The sequence below is a fragment of the Rhipicephalus microplus genome, chromosome 6 (assembly GCF_043290135.1).
Source record: "Rhipicephalus microplus isolate Deutch F79 chromosome 6, USDA_Rmic, whole genome shotgun sequence".
NCBI lineage: Eukaryota > Metazoa > Arthropoda > Arachnida > Ixodida > Ixodidae > Rhipicephalus > Rhipicephalus microplus.
In genome coordinates, this window is record NC_134705.1 from 35986566 (window position 1) to 36003688 (window position 17123).

The window sequence follows — 17123 nt, forward strand, 5'->3', positions numbered from 1 at the left end:
ATCATCGGATGCCAGCGAGCCAGTGGCCTTTCCACAGAGAGAAAGGTGCTGTGCGCGCTGCGATTTTTCGCCACTGGTAGCTTCCAGAGGAGCATTGGTCGCGAAGAACACATCGGCATGTCTCAACCGGCGGTGAGCAACACCATCCACGAGGTGACGAAGGCAATCATTACCGTGGCTGCTAGGAAAAGGGTGGTGGACTTCTCACTGATTACAGTTGCCAAGGATGAGGCTAAGGCGGAGTTTGCACAACGTGGTTGCATCCCAGGTGTGCTGGCGTGTGTCGACAGCACGTTGGTCGCCATTCGCAAGCCAGAAGGATACAGCCTGGCCGACACGGCGAGTTTCATGTCCAGAAAGGGCTATTATGCCCTGAACGTCATGATCGTAAGTAACGTTAGGATCTTTTCTTACTCGCCCATCGGAGTAGTTGTTCAGTTTTGATGTCGGAGCTGGGGAAAAGTACTAATTCAAAGAATAAGAAAGAACCTGCGGAGAAATGGGTGCGTGCTAGTTGGTGGCTCGCATGGCCTCGGTTATCATAAGTGGCAAGTGTTTGTGTGAGTGAGCTAGTTGTCGTTTTTTGTGTGTTCGTTCTCGCGTGCATGCGCAATAAACTTGTGCATTTTGAAGGTAATCAGAATATTGGCCGCAGTCGTAGCAAAATTATATAAACGACAGGGAAGTATTTCAAACACGAAAATGCTTACAACCTGAATTGCGAGGGGTGGCTTTGTCATTTACTAGTGTTTTTTCCCAAGAGCAAGGCGTAGGTTTTAACTTATCGATCATTCAGTGGAAGTCGTAGTCATGTTTACAGAGGAATGGTCATTGCCCCCTTCCCTCCTCAGTTGCTACACCCTGTCCCTGTGTTCCCCTCTAGGTAAAACTGCCTGTACCAATGACTGTACTAGTATACATTGTTTCTGGCTTATGCGTAGCAAAAAGGGGTTTGTTTGAAGCATAGTTGCAGTACTATTTTGTATCACTCATTGCAGGGGTGCAACGCGCGGCTGCGCATCCTTGTCGTAGACCCACGATTTCCAGGTTCGTGCCACGACTTCTGGGTTTGGGAACACAACCCTTTGCGTGCACGCCTAGCTGCACAGCTGCAGCCTGGTGAATATCTGCTTGGTAAGTAATATAGTGAACTAACTAGGGTAGAAAGAACACTCAGCCGCCATTTTTCTATTGCAGGAGACGTAGGGTATCCCCGCGAGCCAAGGGTCCTCATTCCAGTCCCTGGCAGTCACCCCGGGAACACTTCCGAAGGCCGATACAACAAGAAGCACGCATGCTTGCGCAATGTTGTGGAAAGATGTATCGGAGTGTTGAAGAGCAAGTTCCACTGCTTGCAGCACTTTCGAACGAGGCTCTACAACCCCGATCGAGCAGCGAAAATAATTTATGCTTACGTTGCTCTCCACAACATTGCATTGGACGCGGGGGAATGGACCTTGGATGAGTATTTTGCGGACATGCCACCAGCTGAGGATGACAATGGGGAACCAGGAGAGAGCCATATGCTCACACCGCGCAACGTGCTGCTCAGAGGACAGCAGCAGCGCAGCGCTGTCGTGGGCCTTTTTTGAAGTACACAGGAACGGTAAGCTGTGATATCACACACATAATTTATTCACACTAATTGCAGCGCGCCCAGGCAAGACAGGGCCGTGTTTGCCACAACACAAAGTACTTACTCATGCTTCAACATGATGCATGGTGGCAATGGGAAAATGCTGCATTTTGTTTGAATGGCACATGAAATATGCAACAGAAACACCCTTTTCCGTATCAGTGATCACAGTCACAACAGACTAGATTGTAGCAAGCGCATATGAGGGGCACCCTGTGCTGACTGTTGCCAGCAAAAGATTGTGGGAACAATGCAGCAACGTCACACAACTTTCACGAAAACGCATAAAAATTGCAGTGACATTAGAAACATGTTGCAAGAACGCATGATACACAGATCCGTCTCTTCTCATAGTCATTGACTACAAGCGTTCAATTGTACACGCAAGGCTTGCCGAACACAATGCCGTGCTGGCTTTTTGTTCAATGTCCTCAACACTGTATAAATATTTAAATATTATTTCATTTGATTTGAATTCTCGACTGCAGTTATACTGCAATGCTACAAAATACGTAAATCAAAGCAGCAAGCAACATGTGGGTTGTTTTGATGACATACGGCATGAATATTTCGCTCAGCAATCTCACTGCTCCCAAAGCAAAGCACGTTCAAAATTAATTCCTGCAATGAGCAATTTAAATTGAAAACTAGATGAAAACAGTCGCTGGTATGTTGCTGTGATGATGACTCTTTTCATTAGTGAAACTGTGCGACATACCCACTTGCTAGTTTAGTGATCTCAAAAAAAGACTTGGTTGTAGGTTTACTTTAGCCTCATGGCGCTGAAATGATAATATTACAGTGTAAGCAATTTTCGGCTGGTAAACATGCTTCAAAAAGAATACAGCGAGCTGCGAAACAGTGTGAGGCTAAAAGATATCACAGTCCAACACTATGTGTTAATGCTGCATAAAAAGCGCAGTGAGCTAGAAAACAGTAAGGCAACACAAATATCACAGTGCTAAAACATTCCCGAAAATGTCAACTATACGCTTGTGGTCTTCGTGTGGATTACTAGACACCTTTAAGATGGGGGGAGGGGGGCAGACGCTGCCTCACGAGTAGGTCGCATTTAAATTGAGAAACGCATATATCGAACATCAAAAGCGGTCAAAGGCTTGTGAAGAAAAAAATGCTGCACTCCTTGTACAAAGTAAATGCTAACCTAAAGCTAGTAATATGTATTATTGCAAACAAACAACGTATGAAATAGAACATTGACAGCAACACGTAAACATATAAAAACTTGCAAACCAATAATGCATGATAAAAATTTAAGACATTGAAAACATGATGAAAAAGATGAAAAATTAAAAATAACTATGTAGCTCTTTCCCTCAGAGGGCCCTCAGCCGTGGCGCGGGCCAAGGATTGGACCGCCTAAGGATTTTCTCCTGCACCGCTGCCGCCCGCGCTACTGCCATACGCCGCGCTAGGGAAGTGATGTGGGTGGCTGACCTTTTGATCCCCCGCAGCACCTGAAACGAATCATCATGGTGGAAATGTTTGCATGAGCTGCTGAAGAACTCTCGACCATCTCGTGGCTCGAAGCTGCGGCTGCCGAGAATTGCAACATGCACAACAATTTCCCCTCAGTTGAAAATTCATTGGCCTGGTGGCATCCTTTGAAAGTGTGAAGCTTCGTGTACAAGCTACGCCCTCTTCGTTTGGATCAACAAACAATTGCTGGAACTACTCTTCATTCATCTCCTCAAATGCATCTCTTACCATAAACAGCCCTATTCAGGGCTAACCAACCTTTTGCCCGGCAGTTTATCACTGCAGATGTCAGATACCGTGCCCTCAATACAATGCATGTTTCTTATTTACAGCCCAAGTTGGTTTCAGTCATCATAACATAGCATCGAAATTGTTCACACCCTTTACGTAAAATGTAAACAAAGGGTCTACTCACATCAAGCAACTTCTCATTCTGCTCGAGGCTCCGGTCGCACTGAGAAGACACCCGCAACAAGGTGTCGGCGCGCCGTGGCCTCTGTCGACGGCGAGGCCGCACAGGAGGCTCAGGCACTGAAAACATGCAGCATTTTCGTCACCGCATGCTGTAGTAGGCTTTAAGTCTATGGCCATATTGTGGATAATTGGGCAATTCGAATAACATACGAGAGGTTATTTTATCAAAACACTTTTATGATCAATAACTTACCCGGTGCAGCGGGCGCGCTTTCAGGGTAACTTGAGGGGGCCTTCTGTGGAGTAAAGATTAAAAGTTCACAAACTGGGGGCACATACGTCCCATAATCAATAAAACATTGGGCTCTCAGATGCTTACGTGTCACTGTGTCACTGCCACCTGCAGCCGCTTCAGTGGCTTCCACCTCCACCTCCACTACAGGAACGGCAACACCCGCCTGCTGGAAAGTGTCGCGAGTGTGACCCTTCAAAAGTGGCTATTCATTACTTTGGCTATTTTACAACCTTACGTTCGAAACATTTGGGGAAATGTAGTTCACCTATTCTGAGGTCAATGATACCATGTATTACCATTTTAGTGCATGCACTTGCCCGCAGGCATTGCGTGTCTGTCATGATAAATAAATACGCCTTTTATGCAAGGGCTGCAAAGTGAGATTTCAGTTGATAAACCTACCTGCCTTTGAATTCTTTCTCCTGCGCTATGTTACTGTTCAACAAGGTTCCCCTAAAGGCACCCCTTACAAATATGGGCAAACTCTCTCATGGCACCACTCAGGAACCCGTGATACTGCGGCGGCAGAGCGCTTACCTGTTGATATTCGAGGCAAGCGAAGACGCCACCGAAGCGTGCCAACCCGGTTAGCTGCAACAAAGGACCACGGAAGCCTAGCAGACGACCCCCTCCAGTGCCCCTGGAAATATACACCAATGTCAAAGAACAAATCGCCCGCAGTTTCGACGGTCACTCACATTTGTGCCTCCTTGATGGCGGCGGCGTCACGGCGGGCCTCGTGCACCTGTCTGCGCCACCAAGCCTGCCACTCGTCCACGTTTTTCTGCGCAGGGCCTTCAATGTTCAGTGCGTCGCTGAGCTCTTGCCACAGCCGCCGCCGGTCGGCGACCGTGACTCCATGCGGCAGCTCAATGGCTTTCGCCGCGAGCTCTAGATGTTCGGTCATGAAGGCGAGCACCAGCGCGCGCTGACTCTCGGAAACGCAGATGAGCCGCTGCTGCTGGTGGCTAGCGGTGCCGTTGCCATCCGCCATGACTGCGCTCGACCGAGCCAACGACTTCGAAAGTTGCGCCGTTAAGTGGTGGAGATATGAAAACAGTAACTGCTTGAAACAAAGTTGTACCTAGCGCCACCACTAACCCTCCCGCTAAATTTAGCGTCGTTTAGAACAATAACAAAAAATACGTTTGGATTTTGTCTTATTCCTTACTAAACGTTTGAAAACTAGTACCAACACATTTTGATAGTGCGCAGTAATAGAGAAGTACTTCTGAACATGTTACACTTTTTACTTTGGTGTACGGTCCCCACATCGACGTCAAAATGATGACGCAGGCCTTCTTATCTCTCATTGGCTGTTTGCTTTCCCTCGTCCTCGCGACCATTGCGGACCGCCCACTTTTTGACGTCACCGACAGAACAGCTCCATCCGGATTTGGAATTTGTATATATTGCACCACAGGTTTTTCCAGTCGGTGTTCACGATGCCGTCAGATGTGCGCGGTGATAGCAACCGGCATTCTTCACGCGCAAGTACTATGGAACCCTTGTTATTTGATCAAAAAGGTGTACTTTCTCGCTTACTAAATCTAGATTCAATAAAGACTAGTGACCCCGACAAAATAGCGACTGCCTTTCTGAAAAGATACGCAGAATGGCTATCGTTCTTTTTTGTTATTATATTCAAAAAACGTTTAGAAACTCACTCTCTTCCACAGGATTGGTTCTGCGCAATTATCAAGCCTTTGTTTGAAGCCAGCAACCGAATGGTTATTAGCAACTATCGTCCTGTACCAATAACGTCGGATTCCTGGAAGGTTATAGAGCATATTGTCACGGTTATAAAATCAGTGTAAGTGACAGTGTAGCCAACAGCGGAACAGCTTCGATCGAGCAGCGGAGTTCATCGTCGTCTATTCCGCCGAGCAAATCCATCGACACGCACAAGTAATGACGACACTAGCCACGCAACACCCAGAAATCCACTACATGTTCGTGTCATTACTCTCCCCCCCCTCAAAAAGCATCGACTCCATGCTTTCAAATGTATGAAGGCAAGGGCAAGTCTTCAGCGCGAGTAATACGACTTCATCCTAGCCACGTGGACGCTGTCTGGCTGGGCACCCCAATGGGAGGACTGCACGCTGGGCTCTGCGATATCTTCGTAGTTTACATCGTTGAGGCGCTGAAGAACCCGGTAAGGGCCGAAATAACGACGCAAGAGCTTCTCAAAGCGGCCGCGTTGGCGAACGGGACTCCAGAGCAATACTTTTTTTTCGGGGTGGTAGGTGACTTCTCTGTGCCGAAGGTTTTACTTATGAGCATCGTGTGGTTGCTGAGAGCGAATGCGCAAGCGAGCTAGTTGTCGAGTTTCTTCGGCGCGCTGCCCATACTAATCAGCATTTTCGGTGGTGGTCGTAAATGCGTCAGGTAAGAGCATGGCGTCTAACATCGTAGTAACTTCGCGGCCGTGAAGCAGGCGGAAAGGTGTTAATCCTGTAGTTTCTTGCACGGTGGTGTTATATGCGAAAGTTACGAAAGGGAGGACACTGTCCCAGTTCCTATGGTCTACGTCGACATACACGGAAATCATGTCTGATGGTCTTATAGGGCCGTTCTGTTAATCCGTTAGCTTGTGGATGGTAAGCTGTCGTTCTGCGTTGTACGGTGCCGCTGAGTGTCATCAGTTCTTCCAGTAGTTGGGCAGTGAAGGCCGTGACTCTCTCTGTTAGAACCGCAGCTGGTGCACCATGGCGGAGGACAACAGCATGAATAAAGAAATCCGCGACATCGCTTGCCGTACCGCTCTAGAGTGCTCGGGTTTCACAATAACGGGTTAAATAGTCAGTCGCAATTATTATCCAGCTATTCCCCGCTGAAGATTTCGGAAATGGATCTAGCAAGTCCATGTCAACTTGTTGAAATGGTTCTCGGGGTGGCTCCACAGGGTGTAAAAGACCAGCAAGTTTCATGGACGGAGTTTTGCGATGCTGACTGTCTCGGCAGGTTTTCACGTAGTGCTTGACCGTACGGGACAGTTTGGGCCAGTAGTACGTGTGGCGGATACGTATCAGAGTACGCGTGAACGCTAAATGGCCGGAAGATGGTTCGTCATAGAAGGCCTTAAGGATGTCGTCTCGCATCGCAGATGATACGCCCAGTAGGGCGGTTCGAGTGTTGGGATCAAAGCTCCGCTTTTACAGGACGTTGTCACGAAGGAAAATAATGAAATCGTGTGCCTGAATGTTCGTGGTCGCTGTTCAAGCTTGTCCTCGAGATAGTCGATGATCGGGCAAAGTTCTGTGTCATCACGCTGTTTTTGAACCAAGTTGGAGGCTGTGACGGCCATGAGAAAACTTTCGTCGTTAGTTTGCTCAGGAGGAATCGACTCGACCGGGGCACGTGATAGGCAGTCAGCATAGGTGTGCTTGCATTCTGACTTGTAAACCACCGTAACGTCAAATTCTTGTAAGCGGAGACTCCATCGAGCTAGGCGGCCTGAGGGGTCTTTGAGGCCTGCAAGTCCGCACAAAGAATAGTAATCGGTGACTACTTTCAGTGGTCGCCCGTACAGATACCGTCAGAACTTGACTATGACCCACACGACAGCTAGGCATTCCTTTTCTGTGGTGGAATAGTTCATTTCAGCCGATAATACCGTAAGACTAGCTTAGGCGATAACTCGCTCGATACCGTCCTGCAATTGCAAAAGAATGGCTCCGAGGCCGACATTACTTGCATCTGTATGCATTTTAGTGTCGGCATTTTTGTCAAAACGACCCAACATTAAAGCCCAAACCTCATAAGCGCAAAAATTCACGCGACAGCGATGAGCGATGTGACGTAGATCGTCTTCGCGCGACCAGTCGCTAGCGCAGGCAAACCTCATTCACGCGACGGCTTCAGCGAGCGAACTCCACTGTTGCTGGCATGAGGCCGTCTACTCGCACCAAGAAAACCGCGTAGGGAGCGGTATGCAATTTAAAAACAATATATATTGTTGTATAATGGAACAGAAAGTGTTTATGAGTGCCTTGCAGCACTTTTTTATATGCACATGCATAAACATTGCGTTATTTCTTGTTGCGCACACGTGACTCGGGCAGGGTAACGTGCACCTATGTAGTCTTTGTCTTTTCCGGTTTTTCGCTATTGGCTGCTTGAGCCCAGCACTTCCGGGTGATGAGCGACGGTTTTCAAATCTGGAGAACCGAGCGATCGCGTGAAAACGAGCACGCGACACGTCGCGCGAACGCGCCGTTTCGTCGCTCATAGCATCGTTTGTCACTGTCGCGTGCATTTTCGCGATTATGAGGTTTGCTCCTAAAGGAGTCTTGAGGCGTCGTCTTAGCTCGCAAAAAGCTTCGTGTTGTTCTGGGGCCCACACAAAAGCAACGTTGTCTCTCGTGAGTTGGTTTAAGGGTTCGACTACTTTGGAAAAGTTCGGAACGAAGCGACGATAGTACGCACAAAGCCCAGAAAATGGCATACGTCGTGTTTGTTCGTCGGAGTTGGGAAGACAGCAACAGCCAGTGTTTTTTCGGGGTCTGGGCGGATTGCGTCACTGTTGACGACATAGCCGAAAACTTGAGCTCCTCGTAGCCGAAGTGGCATTTTTCGGGCTTGAGCGACAGGCCAGCTTCTCGTAGCGCCTCAAGTACTGCACGAAGACGCTGAAGGTGCTGCTCGAAAGTCGATGAAAAAACGACGACGTGATTTATATAGACAAGACACGATTGCCCCTTGAGACCGGACAAAACGGTGTCCATCATTCCTTGAAAAGTCATGGGAGCACAGCCCAAAAGGAAGCACCTTGAATTCGAAGAGCCCGTCAAAAGTAATGAAGGCGGTCTTTTGCCGGTCACGCTCATCGACCTCAATTTGCGAATAACCACTGCGTAGGTTCATGGATGAAAAATATCGGGTGTTTCTAAGGCGGTCGAGTGAGTCGTTGATGCGAGGAAGTGGATAAACGTCTTTTTCTGTCACGGTGTTCGGTTTGCGATAATCAACACAGAAACGCAATGGGCCGTCTCTATTTTTCCCCAACACAACCGGTGATGCCCATGGGCTTGTAGAGGGCTGAATGATGTCGCCAGCAAGCATTTTTTGTACTTGGTCGTGAATGGCGTCTTGTTTTCTGCGAGAAACTCGATAAGCATGTTGCCGAATAGGCCTTTTGCTTGGCTTTGTTATGATCCTCTGCTTTGCGACGGGTGTCTCTTTGATTTTGAACGTCGTGGCAAAGCAATCACTGAAGAAGAGCAGGATTGATTGATTGATATATGGGGTTCAACGTCCCAAAACCGCCATATGATTATGAGAGATGCCGTAGTGGAGGGCTCTGGAAATTTCGACGACATGGGGTTCTTTAACGTGCGCTCAAATCTGAGCACACCGGCCTACAACATTTCCGCCTCCATCGAAAATGCAGCCGCCACAGCCGGGATTCAAGCCCGCGTCCTGCGTGTCAGCAGCCGAGGGCCTTAGCCACTAGACCACGGCGGCGGGGCGAGGAAAGCAGGAGGGAGCGAAGACCCTCTTGCTGTGAAGTCGACAGCGGGCAGTTCACATCAAGCTTAACTGGAGACTGCCGTCGCGAGGACCGGAAGAGAGTTGCGCGATTGAGAAGCTGGCTTTCGAGTTTCGGATTTCTTCGAAGTAAGCGATGAGATACTGCCTCATGAAGTGCTGGTATTCATGACTGAAATTTGTTAGTAGAATTTTCGCGAGCTCTTGTGTCAATGCTATGAGACCACGGGTGACGCATATTTGACGAGACAAGAGCACGGACAATTTGCCTTCCACAACTTCGAAAGCCGTTCGGTTGATGTCACTCAGCACGTTAACCAGAACACTGGAACGGGGTGGTACTGTCACTAAATCGTCAGATACACGCAACGTCATCATACGTGATTCACAATCCTGAGAATGTTCATTAAGTAAAAACGTCACCAGCAATTCTCGGAGATTTATAATAGCCCCATATTCTCGAAGGAAGTCTAATCCCAAGATGACCTGCCTGGAGCATTCCCGCAGTACGACGAAAGTCCCGATGAAGGTCGAAGCGCCGTTATGTACTCGGGCAGTTCACCTCCCAACCAGCGTCACTAGATGACTACCCGCGGTACGAAGCTGCGGACCGTTCCATGGCGTCACCACATTTCGGAGAGCAGCCGCGAAGTCACCACTCATAACGAAGTAATCGGCGCCAGTATCCACAAGTCCGGTTCGAGTGCTTGTGGACGGTTATAGAAATATCGGCGAAAATTGCTGCGTCACGTTCAGAAAATTTCGTGACAGAAATATCGGCGTCATCAACGTGTCGTGGCGGACGATGTTTGTCAGTTCGGCTTACCCCCAGAGGCCGCTGGCCTAAGTTTTCCTGGCGTGGGCCAGGACTTGGGGATTCGGGTTTGTACACCAGAGAACGTGGCGTAACGACTAGGTGAGCCGAGGCGCCGAGGCGAAGGTGAGCGTGGCCGGTGGCTTTGTGCAGGAAAAAATGGCTGCTGTGCTGCTAGGCATTGCTGAATCTCGCGAGGACGCTCCCCGTTGCTGGGCCGACACGCGTTCGGGCGAAATCCCTGAAGGCCCATCGTGTGTTGCGCACACTGGTGGTACAGATGGCCCGCTTCGCCGCAGTGGTAGCAAAGAGGCCTGTAGTCAGAGGTGCACCATACGTCAGATTTCACGTGGAGCGTCATACTGGAAAGTGCTCGCGTAGTTATTTGCAGGTGCGAATTGACGGGGCGATGGTGAGAAAGTAGAGAATGGCCGGCGTCCGGTAGAAGGTTGAGGACTCTTCAATGCTTCGGCGTAAGACAGACCAGGAGCTTTCGCACGCATTGGGAGCAATGGTTGGGTCACACTGCTGAGTTCATCGCGAATAATGTCTCCCAGAATCGTCGCACTTGGGTGAGCAGGAGCGGGACGGCCTTTTTCAAGCTCCTCGCGGACCACGCTCCGCACAAGTTCACGGAGTGCTGATAAGTCCTGTCCACAGGTGAAAGGTGACACCGCGGCAACAGAAGCTTGGTGGTAGTACTGCAGAGAGCGTTGCTGAAGTGCCCGTTCTATGGTAGTAGCTTCCGTGATGAACTCATCGACAGTGGTTGGGGGCTTGCGTATCAGTCTAGCAAAAAGTTGCTCCTTGACACCCCGCAGGAGGAGTCGAACTTTTTTGTTTCAACCATCCCTGGGTCAGCGCGCTTAAACAAGTGTGACATGTCTTCGACAAACATTGCCACGTTTTCATTTGGCTTCTGAACCCGGCTCTGCAGAGCTGGCTCGGCCTTTTCTTTCCTTTCGTGATTTCTGAAAACCTGGCATAGCTGTCGCTGAAATTCTTGCCAGTTTGTGATAGACGGCTCTTGGTTCTCATACCAGATGCGAGCATAGTCTTCAAGTGCGAACTAGACGTAGCGGAGCTCCTTGGTCTTGTACCATTCATTGGCGGCTGCGACCTGGTCGAAGTGGTCTAGCCAGTCATCTACGTCCTTCAATACATCACCGTGAAACGGCTTCAGGGTGCGTGCTGTCTAGACGACCATTGGGGTGAATGCAAGTTAGTCTACGATCCTCTCTTGCGTCTGACTTGCTGTTATGGTGGTCATTCTTGCCGAGCTCAAGGGACCCAATTCAGGAAATATTCCTAGCAAGTGGCGGCTGAGGTGAAGTGCCAGGTTTTCCTCCACAATTGTTGAAATGACGGCAGAAGCTTGAAGTGGCTTGAGTTAAAACTAGCGAATTGAGATTGTACCCAGCACGTCCACCACTTTGTCACGATAACAAAATCGGTGCAAGTAACAGTGTAGCAAACAGCGGAACAGCTTCGATGGAACAGCGCGAGTTTGTCGTCGTCTTTTCCGCCGACCTAATCCTTCGACACGTACAAGCAATGATGACACTAGTCACGCAACAGCCAGAAACCCACTACATGCTCATGTCAATAAAATAGCAAAGCTTATCATGGTTCACTTGAAGGTCAGTAAATTTTTAATGACTGTCAGCATGGATTTAGAAGCGGAAGTCTACAGTGACACAGTTGATTCAAACGATTCATGCTTTCAGTTTGGCCATAGATGAACGCAAAATGGTTGATGTAATTTGCATTGATTTACTAAAGCTTTTCATGTTGTCAACCACACTATGCTGCTTTTTAAACGGAGAAAAATTGGATTCAGCGATGAAATTATACATTGCATTGGTGCATACTTGAGTAACCGCAAGCAAGTGATGAGGATTGATGGTTGTCTTTCAGCTACGCTAGATGTGTTTTCAGGTGTGCCTTAAGGGTCTGTTCTTGGCCCGCTGTTGTTTTTATTGTACATCAACGATATAAGTGCTACTGTAAAGCCACCTGTTTAGATGAAACCTAATGCTGATGATTGTTTGACTCATATGCCTGTAAGCTGTACTTATAATTAGCTCGAGTTGAACAAGTGCCTTGAAAAGTAGGAATTGTGGTGTCGCGATTAGTATATGCAAATTAACCTCAAAAACAACTTAAGTACACATTACCAGTAAAAAACTGTTCTCAAATTTCAATACAACATCGGGAGCAACACGCTCTGTGACACAACATATTTTAAATACTTAAGGGTGACAATTACAAACAACTTAACTTGGCATCGTCATATTGAATCAGTTTGTTCTGAGTCAATCAAAAAAACTTTGTTATCTTCGAGCGAAGTTGCATAAAACACCAAAACACTTTACGCTGCTTGTATACCAAACATATATTAGACCTAGACTGAAGTACGCCTCTGTTGTTTGGAGCCCTCAACAAAAATCCTTCGTTACCAAGTTAGAACGTAATCAGTGGCATGCAGTATGGTTTGTGTGCTCTAGATATAGAAGGCGAGATTCAGTAACTGACATACTCCATTCATGCAATTTAGAATCACTGGAAAATCAAAGACAAAAACAAAAACTTAAAATGGTATATTGTGTAATGCAAGGAATAATAAAATACATAAAGACGAGTACATACGCCTTTCCGGAAAACGTAGTGCTAGATTGAATCATGATGCCCCCATTGAACCTTTGAACGCTCGCATTGGCATCTTTCAGTGGTCATTTTTTCCGGATGCTATAGAACAATGAAATCGTTTACTCCATCATGTTGTTAATAGTACCGATGGGCAATTTTTTCACAGAGAAATTGATGCTTATTTTGATAATGGTTGAATTGAACTACTGACATTTTTGGTTTCTTGTGTGCATTGCTATTTGAGTGCCAGTTGTTTTGGTTTTTTGTTTGTGCTCACTATTGTACTCCCTCCCTGTTATGGCCGTCAAGCGAGGGTTGACAGTAATAATAAATGAATAAATAAATAAATAAATAAATAAATAAATAAAAGTCTAGTTGCCGTTGTGACACAAAGCCACCACAAACTCCTCAAACGACGACTCTAGGCGAGAGCTCTGAAATGGTGGGAGCGGCGGGTTGAATAGGGGCTGCCAGGCTTTCACTGACTAGAACATGGCCGCGGAGCTCAGCGGCAGTAGTGCAGTGCCGGTCGCTTGTCCGTGTGTCCATGGTCACCGATTGTAAGCGACGTGACGGCTTCCGACGTAGACTTGCCGTCGTCGCAGGTTAAATGAAAGGACGAGACTTACAGGAGGAAGCGAGCAGATGAAGTAGAGCAGCAGCCGTGGTGTCCAGTCAGCTAAAAATCCATGAACATTCTAGGCGTCTGGTACCACTATTTACCTGCGCTCGTTGTCTTTTTCTCTAGCCGGCTGGCTGGCACTAGCGCTACGCTACAGGCTTAATGGTTTATAAATGGGTCATCTCGCCTGATGACTACTGACCAGTTATTTCTTACATTTGGTGCACGAAACCTTGGATCAGCCCCTCCGCAGTCTTCTCGGCGCGTCATGACCATGGAAACTACTGGCCACCTTGGGAAAAAGCGTGGTTGGATCAGAGCTGGTGTCACCCGAGCCCTAGCACTGTTATCGGACTTGCTGCAACTACCAGATCCTGATGCCTCTCAGATGAACGGCCGCTTTATTTCCTGAAGGATAAAGAAGCAGCAGTTTCGAGGCTGGATGACGTCCCTCTGGCGGCGACAGACGAAGAAAACCTAGACCATGAAGTTGAAACAGCAAACGGGAGCAACAAAATAATTTTTTACGCAGTGTTACCAGCCAAGTTGTGGCTACAGGAACGTGAAAAGGCAGCCAGAGGGCAGGAACAGGCCGGATTAAGAAGCAGCATTTTCGAGGCTGGACAACGTCACTCTGGCGGCAACAGACGGAGCACACCTGGACCATGAAGTGGAAACAGCGAACGGGTGCAACGAAAAGATTTTTTACACAGTGCTACCAGCCAAGTTCTGGCTACAGGAACGTGAGAAGGCAGCCAGAGGGCAGGCACAAGCCACTGAACGCCGGCCAAGATACCTCGAACTGCCGCAATTCAGCGAAGCAGCAGGGTGATTGAAAGGGCACCGTCTGCTTGTGGTTCTACTGACCAAGCTTCAGATACCAGCTTGTGATGACAGTCTTCGTGGATGACAGTCTTTGTGCAATAATTTAAACGCTATTCGAGAATTCCGAGCTGCCACATATAGAAAAATTCACGCACCTCTTCAACTAACTAGGAGCGCGAAGCCAGCTGCCGAAGGCATTCATTTAGCAGAGCAAAATTGCGACCTCGCAATCAAGACCCCCAAGCATTGCTTTGAACGCCAGGACCTGCTTGTGAACGACCATAATATTCATCTCTTTGCCATAAGCTTCGTGCAAAGCTCGTCAGAGGTTCCAAAGCTTCGTATGCTGCAAAAATATTGTGCAGTTTCATGTTGGTGCTTTGGAAGGCCTAGGAGTTGCGTCCGACCAGTACATCAGGCAAAGTTTTAAACCATGTCCAGATGCACATCTTAGTATGGTCGCTTGATTCCTTTTTATATACCTATGTTTCGAAGTTATTTAAACTTGACGTGATGTATAATAAATAATTATTGCGGTAAACGCTTCTGTCTCTGTGCTGCCACGAAACCTTGTAATGGAGGTGGCGGGCTCGTCAAGCTGCCGAAAGACAGCTTCTGTCTATTTGTAATGAACAAAATGAATTTAATTGATTGATCTGGCAGTTGATTTTACCGTAATGAAAAGGGAGACAGCCGAAAAATTCAATTGCCCCTCCAGCATTGCCGAAAACCCTTATGACCTAACGCGGCTAGCCAAGGAGTTAAACTTTTCTCCACATTCAAGAAGAAACCTAGGAAGAAAATCAATACAGCCTCGAGGTTGTGCGTCGCCAGATGGACGCAAGACCCTATATCCGAAAAAATGTGTGGCGCGCAACATATGCCTTCAGCGTCCGCTCATACAGTGTCTACCTTAACTGTTATACTGGCTTGCCCACTCTGCCACAGAAATGATCACATGATCGCTACCTGCGATGCCAACCTATCAGCTGAAGAAAAGCGCGCAATTCTACGGTGCGCCAATTGCTGCTTCCACTGTAGAACAAGCAACTACGTCGCCAAGGTGTGCAGAAAGACAGTCAATCTTAGGCCTGGTACCCGCTAGCGATGCCACCTGACCATCCTCTGAGTTATCACAGCAAGCCGATGATCCGCAGCCCAACGCACGATCCCTATAGCGTTTCCTCAGTCGCCACTACTAAGCACACAAACTGTCAGTACCACCCAGAGTAGTCACGTTGAGTGCACGCAAATATATTAGTGCAGACAGGCCGAATTTGGGTAGAGTCTAAAGACCGCCGACTCCTCGTACGCATATGTACTGCTGGACAGCGACAGTCAGCGCACCCACAATCGTGCAGACCAGGGAATGAATCTTTAGTTCTCACTCGCGGGGAAAGAAGAACTCTCCCTCGTCCCTTTCGGAGGGTTCAACTCACGAAGACTAATATGCTCCGAGCGTGTCAGCGCGTGGTTTCAAAGCCAGTTTGACGATTCTGCGATTACCTTAAAAGCGTTAACGATTCATGAAGTATGCGCTGTCACAAGGCCTCCACTCGACATTAACATTTTCTACCAGCTTCTCAAACGGTAGTACAACGTAGTTTACAGCTTTCAACCGAATACGTGGAAACCGTTCGAGATCAGTGTCCTCATAGAATCGAATATTTATTAGCAAGACACAAGTCAGCGAATCGATCGCAACAGCGAAAGTGTAACCGCGATAGAAACCACTTTCGGATGGATGGTGCAAGGCCATATAAATTGTGACAGCTGATTCTCAACAAGTGAGCTGTTCGTCCCGATTCCTAACAGCAATTCCTAAGCAGTTCAACATTAACACCAGTTCTTTATACAAGATACATTGACAACATCTTCATGATTTGGGAACATGGGGAGCATGCATTACTTTCATTTATAACAGCGTTCAACAGCGTTTATAGTTCCATATCATTCTCCCGTTTATTCTGAGACAAACGCGCAGATTTTCTTGACATCACTGATTTTTTTACAGAATGGCAGACTAAGTGCCACGCTTTTCAAGAAGCCCACAGAGAGGCACAAATATCTTAATTTTCACAGTAATCATTTGAAGCATTGGAAGACCAGCAATCCGTACACTCAGACACAAAGCTTCAAATGCGCTTGTACTCTTGAGTCTGATTACCAGAAGAACTGCACTTTCCCGAGGGAATCTTTAGCGAGGCGAAAACACTCTGTCCGTTCAGTAGAAGACGCTTTCGCAAAGGCTGATTTTGGCGAACGCGAACCGTGATTAGAGGTACCTAAAAGACAGCCACATCACGCGAAACCAACCTGGTCCTTACTCATTCAGCCTCGGTTCCGAGAGTGAGTTTTATTTTACAAAAACATCATAATATCCTCTTGGAAAGCCAACGTCTCCGAACAATCTTCTCCATTCCACCAAAAGTTCTCTACAAACAATCTAAAAATTTATATGTCTTAGTCACATCCTAAAGGTGACTAAACTGCATCATCGGGCTGCTATCCATGCGATAAATCAAGCTGCAAAATATGCACACACATGACAACGTCGCTTCGATCTTGGGGTTGATGAACATTAGACGCTGCTCCAAAAGACTTTTCTTCACAAGATGCTGATTGTCAATGCTTATATCTTTGTGGAACTGCTGAGCTGAATACCAAATCAGTTTGCAAAGTACGCATGCGACATGAAGTAATAAATGCATGTGGGTCATAAATAGTGGATTAAATTCTTTTATGCAGCGGAGAGTTAGAGATTTGTGATATTTCCGCGAATGAGGAACCAGGTGGAATGTTGAGAAAATGACCAGGTGGTCTTTCCGTGAGCATGTGGCTAACTTCACCTGACGGGAATTGCATATTCATGCTG